Below are 15,747 nucleotides of genomic sequence, written 5' to 3' on the forward strand. Positions count from 1 at the left end.
AAAAATCTTTTCACTTATTTGTGGACTTGACTGTAATACTGTCTTCTGGGCTAACTCTAACATTACTATTGCAACCTGTAGCTTGCAGTTTTGTTAACTCTTCTTTAATACTGCCAAATCACTCCAAGTTTCAAGATTAGTTGTCCTTTTTTCCAATACTGTGTAGTAATAGTGAATACCATCGCGAATCAAGAAGTGGCCAGCATACTTTGTCAGATATGTTGTATTACATCACACATGAAAATAACACTAATTTTCCACAGATAGATTCCTATTCCTGCAGCAGTTTGTACCTTGACTATTTTGAAAGAAAGTTTTGCATAAGATGTTCAGTTAAGAGTCTTTATTCAAGGAACAACTAAGGGATTTCTAAATCTGATTTTTTGATAAAATAGTTTGTAAATGGTAGTTATTTAGAAACTTCTGCATTATGCAATTGAAATGCATCTTACTTTGGGTAATGAAATTTTACTTATAAAAAAATTAAACTTACAAAGAAAATTGAAATTATCACAAAAGATAACAATCAAACTATTTTTAAGAACAGTTTACTTGACCTAAAGTATTGATTAAGTAAGACTGTATGATACATGGAAACATTAATGCCACTATGATGCAGCACAATATGCATTTCACTCGTGAATGCAAATGACTGTATAAAAACTACTTTTTCACCTTAATTAATATCGTCAAGTCAGTGAGGTCCTTTCCATCCCAGGCATCAAATGGCTCAAGAAGTTGCAAACGTAGGCTCTTTGGATCAACATTCACCTTCAGTTTGCTACCATCTGCAGGGGGAGTCTGATACGTATCCTCACATGGGCTAAAACCTTTTGCTGGTAACTCGTCAGCAAATGGGTCACTTAATTTGAATTCTTTACCTGAAAGAAAGTTATTTTATTCTGTTAAATTCTGAATTTAGTGAATGGATAATGTCTGTAAGTAAGCAGATGCCCACTACTTACAACTGGAGAATATTTACATATGAAAGCGCAGTTCCACAAACCCATTCAAGAGCTGTGCTGACAGGAAAGTATTGACTGGTGTTCATAAGGGAACAGCTATTGAAAGGAAGAAAGTTAGAATCACTGCCATACATTTTAGAGTAATCTTAACTGACAAAAACTGTAGTGAGACAAAATGTATTTGGATGGTAGTGGTACCCTGAGAAGAAAAAGCATAAAAAATTGAGGAAGAGTGCCCTAAAATGTTGCAGAGTAGCTACAGTAGTGAGGAGGAAGAGGAGGGGCTGGATCATCAGTATAAATTTAGGACTGGAGAAACTGAAGCTGGTAGCACCTTTGGGAGTCCTTAATTGCAGATGTGGGTGGAGGATGCTGTTGGGTCACCATTATGAACGGGGTGACAGAGGCAGGCAGAAAGTAAGACAGGAGGAATTTGTAACCTATGGATGGAATGTGGGGAAAGAAATGTGCTTTTGTTCAAGGGAAGGAAAGTATCACAGTACTATCATGGGGAAGGGTGGACATATTATGTGTGTAGAGAGAGTGAGCATTGCAAAGGGAAATTTGTGGCTGTAGTTGGGGTGGTGGCCCTGTAAGAAGTGTGCAACAGGGTAAGGACTGTGATATGATATGAGAGCAAAATACCAATGGACATTAAAGTGAAAACCAAAGTAGTAAGCAATTGGTTTCAAATGTGTTGCCATACTTAATGATTTATTATGGCCAGTCTTGACTAACAGGTGTACAAAAGGCATAGGGCTACATTTCTTTGAGACTTGAATGGCAATTGTAAGTGTGTGCAATTTATAAAACATCTGATTCCTGGGAAACCTAGTCCAAACAAATACTATTTCAAATGCATTGCCAATCACTTATTTATTTTACAGACCATAATACACTACGGAGTATAAGATGCACCTTAATTTTTAAGCAATTTTTTAAGGAAAATAGAATTTTTACCATTTTTTATTATTACATTCCAAAGCTAGACTAAAAAAAATCTTTGTTTATAAAACCGAAGTGACCTTTAAAATCTCTGAAAATCATCATCTTCTGGTTTTGACCATTTTGCTTTCAGTCCTCCATTTGCACATTTAGTCTTCCTCATTTTTTACAGTTCTTCTTTACTAGCCCGCCAATCATGAATGGGTTTTCTACTGATGGAGGGGCCAAATGTCACACAGCAGCTCTGTTTCGAAGTTCTTCTGCATATGCATATTACTTTCAATTTATAGCCCACATCATATGAATACCTTTTATTTTTCGTCATATGAATACCTTTAATTTTTTCCACTACTAAACTAGCTACTAACAAAAATATTGTACTGTTATCAATAACACAAATCACTTTCAGTTCAAGTTCACTGGCACCATAGACTGGAATGATGCATTGTAGGCTAGACAGTGTTCTGAGTTTTTGATGGCGGGGTGGGAGGGGGACAGTATTAGCAAGCTTGTGAATCCCTTCAACTCATGTTTGTCACACTGGTGCACTGCAGCTGCTCACTGAATCCAATGTTTCCACATGGAGATAGTTTACCATGTCATCAAATATATGGCCATTTTTAAGACTGGCAGAAGTTTTAAATCAGACCCTGGACATTTTTATATAAATTTTGAATATAAGATACACTCGAATTTTGGAGACAAGTGTGTCTTATAGTCCATAAAATGTGGTACTTAAATATTCCAGAATTCAGAATATTCAACTTAGATTAATTGCTTTCTGTATAACTAGTAGTAAAAATTCACAGTTTTTTAATTATTAAATATACAGTAGCAATTTATCTTTCTCCTAAATATCTATACCCTTGTGAAATACATTATTTATTATGAAGTATAATCTTTATTTTTTTATTTCTTTATCAATACATAGACAATAAATATTGTATGGATGCTGCCCAAATGTACACACAAATTTTATGTGGAATCATCACAAGGAAATGGACTGCACAAAATACACATAAAATAATAAATACAGACTATTAAACAGTGATGCAATACATAGTAATTCAAATTTATGTACATGCACACATCTGTTACTATAAGTCATAGTCTGTTCTTCATAAGCTTTTACTTTTATTCTTCCTAATCAGAAAATCATTTTACGTACAATGATTCAGTAAAGATTGCACCAGAAAACAACTTTCCATTAAATATATAAATATAATGAAAATGTTATGGGGTGAAATACATTATCTTCAGTTATTGCTTAATATAAGAAATGTTAGTGGTGAACATAACCAAGTAAAAACATTGTTTGGATAATTTTTTTAAAATTCTGTTATAAATTTATTTTGTCTTCCAACTTTATGATGTAGACTGGCATTCTGTTGTAAACATTAACATCAATAGGGTTCATGAGCCTTTGTTTGTTAGTTCTTTTTAGTGATGAACATAACCAAGTAAAAACATTGTTTGGATAATTTTTTTAAAAATTCTGTTATAATTTTATTTTGTCTTCCAACTTTCTGATGTAGACTGGCATTCTGTTGTAAACTTTAACATCAGTAGAATTCACGAGCCTTGGTTTGTTAGTTCTTTTTGTTCACTGTGTAAGGGAGTGCAGTGCTATTTTGGGAATTGTAAATACCGTGTTGGAACTTAATAAAAGTGCAACTATTTATTTACAGCTTGTGCAAAACAGTTATATGTTTCAAAGTTTTACTGTTTCAAAGTAATTACCAGAATTGTGTATCACCCATTACCAGTGATGTGGAGGTCACTGGATACTCTTAGCAGTGCCAATTGTGTTGATAGATTGAGTGGAGCGATCTATTGTCTGATGAATCTCTGTAATAGTTCTGACATGAATGCCATGAAGTGCTTCCTTCATCCACTAATCAAGATGAAGTTACAAGAGCGTATGTCCAGGGAATGTGATGGGAGGTACAGTATTTCCCAGCCCCATTGATCAAACAAATTGGTCACAACTTGTGTCCTATGCTCACAAGCATTGCACTGCACAGTGATGGGCTGGCCCTGCAGCAAGTATTGCCACTTCTTTCTCTAAGCTGGTCACAGGGTGTGTTCCAAAACTGAACAGTTTAGAGAAAGCAGTGGCAACAGTTTCTGCAGGACCCATCCATCATTTTGCAGTACAGTGCTTGGGCACATATGGCATAAGTTGTGCCTCATTTGTTCAGTTGAAGGGGTTGATAAGTGCTGTACCACCCACCATGCCTTCCAGACTTAAGCCCTGATGACTTCAAAGTGAAGGAAGCACTTCAAGCCATGCACTTCAGAAAAGTGTTACAGAAATTTAACAGGTGATAGACCATTGCACTCAAATTATTAATACAGCTGGCAGCACTAAGGGTATCCCACGACTTCCACATTGCTAGCCATTGATTATACACAATGATAGTGACTACTTTGAAGGATAGCATAACACTGGAATGTTGGAACATTAGAACCTGTATTGTACAAGTTGTAAAGATATACCTGCCACTGTTAAAGCTCCAACCCTCATGTGAAAGTCAGCATTTGTCTAAAAAACTTCAAGATGGGCCCTGAGATGCTGGGTGTATCATTTACGTGATGACCACCTATGCAACACAGTAGATGCCGGTCAGCGAGTGCTCTGTTGCCCGGCGATCAGATGCCGTGTCACCCATCTACTGCTACAGTATGACATGACTACATTTAAAATATAAGCAAAAATCTACATCTACAGCCATACTCCGCAAGCCACCTGATGGTGTGTGGCGGGGTACCTTGAGTACCTGTATTGGTTCTCCCTTCTATTCCAGTCTTGTATTGTTCGTGGAAAGAAAGATTGTCAGTATACCTCTGTGTGGGCTCTAATCTCTCTGATTTTATCCTCATGGTCTGTTTGCGAGATGTACGTAGGAGGGAGCAATATATTTCTTGACTCCTCGGTGAAGGTATGTTCGCAAAACTTCAACAAAAGCCCGTACCGAGCTACTGAGAGTCTCTCTTGCAGAGTCTTCCACTGGAGTTTATCTATCATCTCCGTAACGCTTTCGCAATTACTGAATGATCCTGTAACGAAGCCCACTGCTCTCCATTTGATCCTATCTGTCTCTTCTATCAACCCAGATAAAAATCTGAAAATTTCACAGTTAATAGACCTTTATGATATTAAATTTCAGTATAAATTTCAACTTTGAGATTCAATTGGAAGTTATGAAAAAAAATTACAAACACGAGTCAAAAATATGTTTTTTAACATCTGCGATATCTAGGCTTATGGAATAAAATATATCAGTTACAGTATATAATTTAATCATATCTATGATTACTTACTTTTTTATTGAAAATAGGCCTACTAATTACATTATATTGTTCTCTTGTTATTTGTTTTTAGTACATCGCTCATTGAACATTTGAGAAATTTGTTCACTCAGTTTGGGTCTTAGATCATAAGGTCGCCCAGTCACAGTTGTAAATTACATGGGAGACAGCTTCCTTAGTACATTTTTAAGTGGCATCCGAATTTGATCCTTCTAAACTTTCTTAAAAGATGTCCTTGATGCTGGAGGGTGATAAAATACATGTACATCTTGGTTTTGACAGCCAATGTTATCAACTTCACCAGTCGACCACTGTTCATCGTAAACACAAGCCACTGTATCTTTATTTTGAAGAACCAGTTGTACAAGTTTTCCACACTGATGAAGCTCACTATCAGGTGAAGTTGATGTGATCTTACACTTCAGTAAGTTGTGTGAATGGGGTACAAAACAATGAAAAGATCGAGTGACTTTAATCTTCTGACAAGTGTTGTACCTTTTCTTCAAGACACTGTCAGAGACTTCTTGTATTTCCTCACATTGTACAAAAACATAGGAAATTCCTTTGATATGTTTTTTACAGAATTCAAACATTTCTTGGGGTGTTATGATATGATTGTCATCGGTCCGCTGCAGACTTGCTTTTGTGACAGCTCACTTTGTTATACCCCCGACACCATCACAAGCGTTCTTCCCATGGCATGAAGTGGAAAAGTGCCATTCTACATCAAACCCAAAATCTTCTTTATGAAAGGAGACGTTAATAATTTTTTTTATATTGACTTGCTGCCCCACCCGAAAAGTAAATCAGTTTTTTTTTTTTTTTTTTTTTTTTTTTTTTTTTTTTTTTTTTTTTTGAAGGGTGGTTGCTGTTTAATGTAGTTTGTTAATTTTAGTTGAAAAATGTGCACTGCTGTAGTGTTGTGTTCAAGGTAATCACTTGTGACACAAAAGCTGTGGCTCATTAATTTATCTTCATCTTTATAATAGAATACATATGGACGAACTGTGGCTTGTTTGTTTGCCCAGTGGTGCCCTTGTACTTCATCTTGAACAACAAAGGAATAATTTTCAGAAAAGTCTGCAAGAAGTAAGAATTCAGCAGCTGCCAAGGTTTGCTTTTTGTCTTTCAAAAATTTACATTGAGCTTTTGCAATAAAATGATGCATTTTCAGATTTTCAAGGTTAGCCACCGTCACCAGTTTAGTTCCATCTTGCGTCACCCATTGTTTGTATTTTATATTGTCAGGCATTTAATCATCTTCTTTGGATTTTTCAAACATGTCAAGTAAGGCTTGTTTGCCTGAACAAACTTCACATTTTCCCTTGATCATACAATTGCAACTGTCAATATTGCATACCATAACTTCCAAAAGGTCATTATAGTCAACTCTAAGATTGGCCCCATCTATCATCAACTTTACGTTCTGATTATACAAACAAACACAAACATTACGGGTGCCAGATGCCCCTGCAACAGTACACCATCTTGGTCTCAACTCAGAAAACTTTGATCTTCCAATTTTAATGTCAGGATTTTCTTTTTAAAATTCAGTGAATAGTTCATTTAAATTACACAATATTAACCTTTTTTGTCTTTGAATCTTAGAACCATTTTCTTTCACAGAAACACAGTCTTTTTTGCCAGACATCAGACGGCTGTTATTGTCATCGTCATAATAATTAATAACTTTATTGATTGTGTTTTCATCTACCAAATTAGATGCACTTTTCATTTGTAATTCTGGTAAAATTCCCTGTTCTGTACTAATTGCCTTGTTAACTTAGCAAGACGTTCTGACACTTTAAATCCATCACTAACTTTTGCTCGACTCGAAGAATTTGGCAGTAAACTGATAATCTTAATTTTATCCTCTTTGTTTGAAGTACTGCATTTAGTTTTTAGTTTTTCTATCAAATCATCATATTCGGTTGGTGAAGTTTTAGAACTTCCATCTGTTTTAGTACAAATTGTATTTTGAAATGAAACATCCAAATTCTTTTTGACTGTAGCTGCCACTTTCTCAGTTTTTGTATTCAAGGCACTTGGTCTTTTTTCTTGACTTAGTTTTCTAATTTGGTCTTTTATCTTGACTTAGTTTTCTAATTTTACTAGCAGGCGATGTACCCAGGATTTCACAAGCTGTATCTACTTTTTTAATGGTTACTGATAAGTCACAAAATTCTGTATCTGAGGTTTCTCTATTCTTTCTCTGGTGAATTACAAATATCTTAGAATAACATGTTGGGCACAAAGATATTCCCGGTACGAGATTGACAAAAGGGCTTTTATTTTTAGAATAATGATCAAATGTTATTTCTAGCAGACCTTTTGTTATAGATTTCTTATGTTTCTCAAAAGGGTCCATGCAAGACTGACCAAAAAGGTGATGAAATTTTGTTAAGTATTTCATTTCATGGTACTTGCATGTTGATTTGACTGCTGGGCCAACTCATAAGTAAAACAACACTTTTTCTTCTTCACTTTAATCTTTGATTAAAGTAATGTCTTTAGGATACACTCCATAGACACTTTTATGACATGCTTCATTAATAATAACACCAACAGAACACTGAGACACCATTTTTCAACTGCACACTTCAAGAACTTCTAGCTAAATAAGTGTGAGTAGACAATTGTTGGTGTAAGGAGGAAAACAACAATCAGACTTGTGTAAGCTTGCAGATGAAATTGTTAACCTGCTGAAACAATTACCACAGCATTGTTTCGACAAATAACCATTAGCTAGTGTAATGTGGTGTGTTACATTATGTAATTGGTATACTTTATTTGATTGGCCTACCAGATATTGCAGATGTTAAAAAACGTATTTCTGACTCGTGTTTGTAATCTTTTTTCCATAACTTCCAATTGAATCTCGAAGTTGAAATTTATGCTGAAGTTTGATATCATAAAGGTCTATTAACTGTGAAATTTTCAGATTTTTATCTGGTCCCCCAACAAAGATACTGTTGGCCACGTAATGGAAAAATTAAAAAAAAAAAAAAACATTTTTTAAAATAGTGCATTTTTTTAAGTGTAAGATGCTCACCATTGATACTCAGTAAAAGGTAACTATTCTATACAGTGTAATAGCAGAAAAAATATTAATGCTGAGAAATTAGTCTTTCTTTGTAAACTGTTGTTGTTGTTGTTGTTGTTGTGGTCTTCAGTCCTGAGACTGGTTTGATGCAGCTCTCCATGCTACTCTATCCTGTGCAAGCTCCTTCATCTCCCAGTACCTACCGCAACCTATATCCTTCTGTATCTGCTTAGTGTATTCATCTCTTGGTCTCCCTCTACGATTCTTACCCTCCATGCTGCGCTCCAATGCTAAATTTGTGATTCCTTGATGCCTCAGGACATGTCCTACCAACCGATCTCTTCTTCTAGTCAAGTTGTGCCTCAAACTTCTCTTCTCCCCAATCCTATTCAATACCTCCTCATTAGTTACGTGATTTACCCATCTAATCTTCAACATTCTTCTGTAGCACCACATTTCGAAAGTTTCTATTCTCTTCTTGTCTAAACTATTTATTGTCCATGTTTCACTTCCATACATGGCTACACTCCATACAAATATTTTCAGAAACGACTTCCTGACACTTAAAACTACTCAGTGTTAACAAATTTCTCTTCTTCAGAAATGCTTTCCTTGCCATTGCTAGTCTACATTTTATATCCTCTCTACTTCGACCATCATCAGTTATTTTGCTCCCCAAATAGAAAAAATCCTTTACTACTTTAAGTGTCTCATTTCCTAATCTAATTCCCTCAACATCACCCGACTTAATTTGACTACAGTCCATTATCCTCGTTTTGCTTTTGTTGATGTTCATCTTATATCCTGCTTTCAAGACACTGTCCATTCCGTTCAACTGCTCTTCCAAGTCCTTTGCTGTCTCTGACAGAATTACAATGTCATCGGCGAACCTCAATGTTTTTATTTCTTCTCCCTGGATTTTAATACCTACTCTGAACTTTTCTTTTGTTTCCTTTACTGCTTGCTCAATATGCAGATTGAATATCGGGGAGAGGCTACAACCCTGTCTCACTCCCTTCCCAACCACTGCTTCCCTTTCGTGCCCCTCGACTCTTATAACTGCCGTGTGGTTTCTGTACAAATTGTAAATAGCCTTGCGCTCCCTGTATTTTACTCCTGCCACCTTTAGAATTTGAAAGAGAGTATTCCAGTCAACATTGTCAAAAGCTTTCTCTAAGTCTACAAATGCTAGAAACGTAGGTTTGCCTTTCCTTAATCTATTTTCTAAGATAAGTTGTAGGGTCAGTATTGCCTCACGTGTTCCAACATTTCTACGGAATCCAAACTGATCTTCCCCTTGGTCGGCTTCTACTAGTTTTTCCATTCGTCTGTAAATAATTTGCATTAATATTTTGCAGCTGTGACTTATTAAACTGATAGTTCGGTAATTTTCACATCTGTCAACACCTGGCTTCTTGGGGGTTGGAATTACGTTATTCTTCTTGAAGTCTGAGTGAATTTCGCCTGTCTCATACATCTTGCTCACCAGATGGTAGAGTTTTGTCAGGACTGGCTCTCCCATGGCCGTCAATAGTTCTAATGGAATGTTGTCTACTCCCGGGGCCTTGTTTCGACTCAGGTCTTTCAGTGCTCTGTCAAACTCTTCATGCAGTATCGTGTCTCGCGTTTCATCTTCATCTACATCCTCTTCCATTTCAATAATATTGTCCTCAAGTAAATCGCCCTTGTATAGACCCTCTATATACTCCTTCCACCTTTCTGCTTTCCCTTCTTTGCTTTGAACTGGGTTTCCATCTGAGCTCTTGATATTCATACAGGTGGCTCTCTTTTCTCCAAAGGTCTCTTTAATTTTCCTGTAGGCAATATCTATCTTACCCCTAGTGAGATAAGCCTCTACATCCTTACATTTGTCCTCTAGCCATGCCTGCTTAGCCATTTTGCACTTCCTGGCGATCTCATTTTTGAGACGTTTGTATTCCTTTTTGCCTGCTTCATTTACTGCATTTTTATATTTTCTCCTTTCATCAATTAAATTCAATATTTCTTCTGTTACCCAAGGATTTCTACTAGCCCTCATCTTTTTACCTACTTGATCCTCTGCTGCCTTCACTACTTCATCCCTCAGAGCTACCCATTCTTCTTCTACTGTATTTCTTTCCCCCATTCCTGTCAATTGCTCCCTTTGCTCTCCCTGAAACTCTGTACAACCTCTGGTTCTTTCAGTTTATCCAGATCCCATCTCCTTAAATTCCCACCTTTTTGCAATTACTTCAGTTTTAATCTACAGTTCATAACCAGTATATTGTGGTCAGAGTCCACATCTGCCCCTGGAAATGTCTTACAATTTAAAACCTGGTTTCTAAATCTCTGTCTTACCATTATATTAATCTATCTGATACCTTTCAGTATCTCCAGGATTCTTCCATGCATACAACCTTCTTTTATGATTCTTGAACCAAGTGTTAGCTATGATTAAGTTATGTCTGTGCAAAATTCTACCAGACGGCTTCCTCTTTCATTTCTTACCCCCAAACCATATTCACCTACTATGTTTCCTTCTCTTCCTTTTCCTTCTCTCGAATTCCAGTCACCCATGACTATTAAATTTTTGTCTCCCTTCACTACCTGAATAATTTCTTTTATCTCATCATACATTTCTTCAATTTCTTCGTCATCTGCAGAGCCAGTTGGCATATAAACTTGTACTACTGTAGTAGGCGTGGGCTTCTTGTCTATCTTGGCCACTATAATACGTTCACTATGCTGTTTGTAGTAGCTTACCCGCACTCCTATTTTTTTATTCATTATTAAACCTACTCCTGCATTACCCCTATTTGATTTTGTATTTATAACCCTGTATTCACCTGACCAGAAGTCTTGTTCCTCCTGCCACCGAGCTTCACTAATTCCCACTATATCTAACTTTAACCTATCCATTTCCCTTTTTAAATTTTCTAACCTACCTGCCCGATTAAGTGATCTGACATTCCACGCTCCGATCTGTAGAACACCAGTTTTCTTTCTCCTGATAACGACGTCCTCTTGAGTGGTCCCTGCCCAGAGATCCGAATGGGGGACTATTTTACTTCCGGAATATTTTACCCAAGAGGACGCCATTATCATTTAACCATACAGTAAAGCTGCATGCCCTCGGGAAAAATTACGGCTGTAGTTTCCCCTTGCTTTCAGCAAGGCCATTTTGGTTAGTGTTACAGGGCAAGATCAGTCAATCATCCAGACTGTTGCCACTGCGACTACTGAAAAGGCTGCTGCCCCTCTTTAGGAACCACACGTTTGTCTGGCCTCCCAACAGATACCCCTCCGTTGTGGTTGCACCTACGGTACGGCTATCTGTATCGCTGAGGCACGCAAGCCTCCCCACCAACGGCAGTGTCCATGGTTCATGTCTATTTTCTAAGATAAGTCGTAGTGTCAGCATTGCCTCACGTGTTCCAACATCTCTACGGAATCCAAACTGATCTTCCCCGAGGTCGGCTTCTACTAGATTTTCCATTCGTCTGTAAATAATTCGCGTTAATATTTTGCAGCTGTGACTTATTAAACTGATAGTTTGGTAATTTTCACATCTGTCGACACCTGCTTTCTTTGGGATTGGAATTACTATATTCTTCTTGAAGTCTGAGGGACTTTCGCCTGCCTCATACATCTTGCTCACCAGATGGTAGAGTTTTGTCAGGACTGGCTCTCCCAAGGCCGTCAATAGTTCTAATGGAATGTTGTCTACTCCCGGGCCTCGTTTCGACTCAGGTCTTTCAGTGCTCTGTCAAACTCTTCACGCAGTATCGTATCTCCCATTTCATCTTCATCTACATCCTCTTCCATTTCCCTCTCCAAAATGTGTCCTTTAGTACTAATTGTTGTGGTAAACTGTTCAAAAATTGAGTTTTTTTAATTTGTAGCTGATAACTTTGAACAGTTAAAAATATATTAAAGAATACATTCGGCTAAGTGATAATGAAGTTAATTTGTAGCCCAGAATGAACTGAACTAAAGGCATTTTATCTGAAAGGATTAGGACAATCCACTGCTGAACAATTGTAAAAAATGTAGATGCTTGCAAATACGAAAAAATGCATTCGGCTTGGAACAAATATGGCTGCCATTTCAAAGTAATAAACAATAATTTTTTTTAAAAAAATATTTTTGTGACTACTAAACATTGGGGAATTCACTAAGCAAATATAAAATTTTTCTGAGATGGTCAAGCAACCAGTGCTGGACCACTTGGTATGTATTGACACAACTGGTTGTAGTTATAAAGAGCTTTTCTACAGGTCTGTTAAACAGCAGAAATTGTTTATGAGTGCCTGTTAGTTATCATGATATTAACATTGGTGAATGCAGATAACATACCATCTACACTCTTCAGTTTATCCCTGGTAGGGTCAAAGTCAAGTGTGCCAGCCACTGACAGAGCAGTGACGAGCTCAGGTGAGGTCACAAAGCCATGTGTTGCAGGATTGGCATCATTCCGTCCAGTGAAGTTACGATTGTATGAAGTGACAATTGTGTTCTTATCTCCTTTTTTAACATCTTTGCGATCCCACTGTCCTATGCAAGGTCCACAGGCATTAGCCAACAGTGTTCCTCCAAATTGTCGTAATGTTTCTGCCTGCAAAATTAATAACAACATTATTTGAAATATCACCATTGAGAATACTAACTTTAATAACTTGGCTGTAGAACTGGTGTAACAGTAGGTCTGTCAAGCAATACACACACAAAAAGCTACTCCAAAGTCTCCAAAATATAAAAGTCTGAAAAATGTCAAAAGAAAATTATACACTACATTGAGAATATTAATGTACATGGGAAACTGCCACTGCAGACAAAATAGTATAAAAAAATCTACTGCTAGATAATGGGAAGGAAATTAAATTCACACGTTCTTTCTTCCTCTTTCCTTCCTTTCAAGTCGTGCACTTGCATCATGACATAAAATTAAGCAAATCAGAGGCAAGCTTTAAATCCAACCTTAAACTCTTACTGATGCAATATTATCTTTATTCTGTTAACAAGTATATCGAAATTCAACTGTAGTAGTTTGATTCTATATAACAGTTTGATGTTCAAGAATGTCTGACCTTTTAAATTCTACTACCATCGTAATCTGCAGCATTGACAGTTATTTTGTGCCAGCATAGATTTCCTTTGTCTTGAAATGTAACTCAAAAATTGTACCACAAAGTTTCTGCAATTGCTTCGTTGACTGCTACAGCTGTTCAGCACTGATTTACCTGTGGTGTAGCCAACTTCTATAGATGTTTTGAGATGTATTGTTGTTTATCATTTCAGTGCGTTGTTTAACAATGACATTTCAACAAATGGACACATCTTCATTGTCAGTTCAAGTGAGTGCTTTCATCAGACCTACACGGCACTTTTTAGTTTGATGTAAATCCACTAGATTTCTTTTCAAATTATGTGATACAACTTCCTTTTTTTTCATCTAAATAGAAGCGTATTCACTGGAACTTAACTACACTTTGTAGTCTGCTGTAAATTCAACAAATAATAATCTACTGTGTATCCTGTGATTACTGTTGATTCTGCATTTTCATGCATTGCTGTGAGACTGCATTTTTATTACAGACTGAAGTAAATAATGTACATAAATACTCCTATCTCTCCTAGTGCTTGTAAAACAAATAAAAAATAAATACCCCGAAAAATGAAATGAAATTGGAAGTATTCAGGATCCAGGGCCTGGGGGGAGGCAGCTACATTGTCCCAGTTAGTTATATTGTACTAAGAGATTGTGTTGGGTAGAGTAGGTGAGGGGAGAAAGAAGGTGGGGAGATGGAGTAAGAGTATGGGAAAGTGGGCTGAAAGCTGGAAGGGATATGCAACAGATGAATATGATACAGGCATGACACTAGTGAGATTGTTGTGGCTACATATAGGGACAGTTGTGTGAACAGCCCTATGAAATGGAGAAGTAGACTAAGAGGGAGAGGCAAGACAGATGAAGAAGGAGACTGTGGAGAGGAGTGTGTGAGTATAGAATGAGGGAAGTTAATAGTCATAAGGCAGGGGCAGAGGTAAGTGTGGGGCAGGAAGTAGTGGAGATTGAGAACAGGAGGATTACAGGACTGAAGAATGTGTTGCATGGACAATTTCCACCTCTGTAGTGCAGAAAATCTGGTGTTTGTGGAAGGATCAGGTGGCATAGGTTGTGAAGCAGACATTGAAACTGAGCATGTTGAACTTCAAAGCAAGACTAGATGATTAGATTAACTCTATTCTTAGCCACAGTTTGGCAGTGACCATTTAGGAGAGTGGGCAGCTGGTTGGTGTTTGTGTCCACATAAAATACCGTGCAGGGATTAAAGCAGAGCTGGTATATGATGTGGCTGCTTTGACAGCTGGCCGTGCCTCTGATAAGATAGGACAAGCCTGTGATGGAATGAGTAGAATTTACTGGGTGGTTGCATCATATAGATCTTGCACACAAGTCTTCCAAAAGGATATGTCTCACATGGCAAAGGGTTCACAGTAGGTATGATAAGGATGAACTAAGGTACATTGACTAGGCAACAGAATACCACTATGGGACGGTGAAGAAGATTGTGGATAAGATGTTCCTCATTTCTAGGCATCATGATAAGTGGCCAAACCCTGGAAAAGGATATGATTAAGTTGTTACAGAGGGAGGATGGAGGATTAGGTGCTCTGGTATCCTGGCCCAATGAGCGTGAAAGTCTGTCGGAAAACATGGACCTCGAAGTTGGCTTGCTAGATGGCACTGCTGTATCCTGTGAGCACTGCCGTCATTGCTGCAGTGCTGGTTACGCAGACATGCACATCCTACTGACCTATCAAGGATCACAGCTGTCCTTTAAAGTCAGCAGCACAGCCACATAGTCAGTCAGTTGTGATTCCACTACACTATGGTATTGATCTTGCTACACATCATTATTTTTGTTCTGGATTTCCTAATGATGTAACTGTCTCAGATAGCAAGGTGGAGTTATCACAACTAACCTAAATCAGTCCAAGGTGCTGCCCACACTATCAATGGCAAGCAGAGCCACAAGTGGCCACCACAAGACAAAAAGCCAGAAAGAAGTCATGCTCTCTAAGTAATTGCCACATCACCTGATGGGATCCCATGACTGACCTGCCTGATAAGAGGGCACTCTGCTGCGAATGGCAGATCTCGCTGGTGCTCCGTATCGTCCGCATAGTACTGCCACCTTGGACTCAGGCTATGCTTGGACTGTATGATTGTGTACTTTTTGTTCATCATTTGCGTATCCAGTTGATGAGGAAAAAAGAGTGCTAGTAAATGTAACCTCAACAGCTACATCTTAGATTTTTAGTGTAGGTTTGTGTGTTGTGTATTAAACCGGGGACCTAGAAACGACGGAAAGGTTTCATCCCGCCATAGCCCTCAATGGTTCACAACCCCACAACAGGCCACAGCAGTCCACCTCCACTGTCGCCCCACACTGAGCCCAGGATTATTGTGCAGTTTGGCCCCCAGTGGGCACCCCACCC

At 37.7% G+C, this 15,747-nt stretch overlaps 1 pseudogene; it reads right to left on the minus strand.

Annotated features, from left to right (window-relative positions):
* The window catches only part of LOC124595261, a 162,188-nt pseudogene that overhangs the window by 39,461 nt on the left and 106,980 nt on the right, over window positions 1-15,747 (minus strand).

The sequence above is a fragment of the Schistocerca americana genome, chromosome 2 (genome assembly GCF_021461395.2).
Source record: "Schistocerca americana isolate TAMUIC-IGC-003095 chromosome 2, iqSchAmer2.1, whole genome shotgun sequence".
NCBI lineage: Eukaryota > Metazoa > Arthropoda > Insecta > Orthoptera > Acrididae > Schistocerca > Schistocerca americana.